Genomic DNA, 1,720 nt, shown 5'->3' with positions numbered 1-1,720 from the left:
AGACCGATTCCCTGATATTTAGACTGATGGCTCCACACAGGATGACCCTGTTCCTTTAAAGACTGCATTTCCCATAATACGTTGCAGAGCAAGAGGCCTCAGGGCAACTTCAGATCATCAGGAAGCTGCTGCAAACATTTATCCTTCAAAATAAAAGCAGCAGCTGTTTTATTAAAGTTTATGGTTTTATTGTGTAATTTATGTTTGGAAAGAAGGTTTGTCGAAGACAAACGTTGTTTAAGTTAATCAGGAAAGCTAACGCTGTTCAGAAAGCGCTGATGAATGAAGTTGCTAAAGATGGGAAGGAGGTGCTGGTTTAAGAGGAGCGATGGTTCATCAGGGAGACGCAGTCTGTGGTTCAGGAATGTTGCATTCAGAGGGTTGATGGAGAAGTTTAGATGCAGTCAGAGGGAGAAGCTGCAGAGGTTGGATCAGAAAGCAGATGATGTTGCACCCAGAGAGGAACTGTGGTAGAATATGAGGAAGTATAAGTGAAGCGATGTGTGAGCTAAGTTTCACTGACAGCTTAGAGAAACTTAAAAGTACAGGAGAGGGTGTTTTTTTTCCAGGTGGATCATCTCAATCAGTGGTCCCCCTAACTGTCAATCACTCTGGTGATATGTTTCCGTAAGGCCGTCCTTCGCCCTCGTCCTCATTTCCAATGACTGCTGGTGAGTCTGACACAGAGGAAAATAAGCTTGTATGATGCAAACAGGAACTGTTAAACAGAGCGTGCACGAGGAGAAATGGGCTTCTACAGTACAGTATTTCATTGTTTATCTTTTAACTATCTTTATTTCTTAATGCTGACAAAACAAACATAATGTTTTTTAAATCATAGGAAGGTGCCCCGACCCCTGCCAGTCGGAGGGGAATGTCATTGAGGTGGAACATGAATATAAATACCTTAGAATTAGAATTGATGACTCCCTCACCTTCAAACCTTTTATTGAGAAACTTGTGAAGAAATGAAAAGTTAAACTGGGTTTGTTCTTTCCTAATAAGACATGTTTTTCTTTTGGAGTAAAAAAAGCGGCTTGTCTCTGCCACGCTTCTTCCTGTCTTCAAATGTTGGACTCTGTTTCCCATGCTTCATTAAGGTTCATCACTGATGACATCACTGTCACCTGTCCTCTCAGGTGGGATGGCGTTCCCTCTCTACCAGAAGGCAGTGTCATTACGTTTATTTCCGAGGCCCTTCTTGGTTTACTGCCCTCTAACGTTTCTACCTTCCTTCCCCAGTAAAGCGCGGCTTCTTCTGCCTGAGATCCACCATCAGCTGCTGCTCTCTGCTGCTTTTGCCCGAACAGAACTGGGGGAGAAAACCTTTAGCTACGCAGCTCCTTCTGGGGGGAATATTTTACAAAGAAACTGGAAGTTGACCGAGTTTTTATCTTTATATGCTTTTAAGTTGAAAGTGAGAGAATTTGAAGCAGCCTCAATCATCTGTAATTGATATGTTTGATATGTTTTTTATGTACCTGTCATTTAATTTCATGTATCTCTGTTTATTATGTAATTATGTAAAAACTGAGCGAATGAAAAGTTCCAGAAAGGAATTGAGACCAGAGGGGAGGTTCATTCAGAGGAACAGGGACACCGGGCACTAGCAATGTAAGGGAACCTAAACCTGAGAGGGAACTTAAACCTGGTGGGGGAACCTAAACCTGAGAGGGAACCTAAACCTGAGAGGGAACTTAAACCTGGTGGGGGAACCTAA

The sequence above is a fragment of the Cyprinodon variegatus genome, unplaced genomic scaffold (genome assembly GCF_000732505.1).
Source record: "Cyprinodon variegatus isolate N-32 unplaced genomic scaffold, C_variegatus-1.0 Scaffold517, whole genome shotgun sequence".
NCBI lineage: Eukaryota > Metazoa > Chordata > Actinopteri > Cyprinodontiformes > Cyprinodontidae > Cyprinodon > Cyprinodon variegatus.
Note: the sequence above shows the minus strand (reverse complement) of the source record.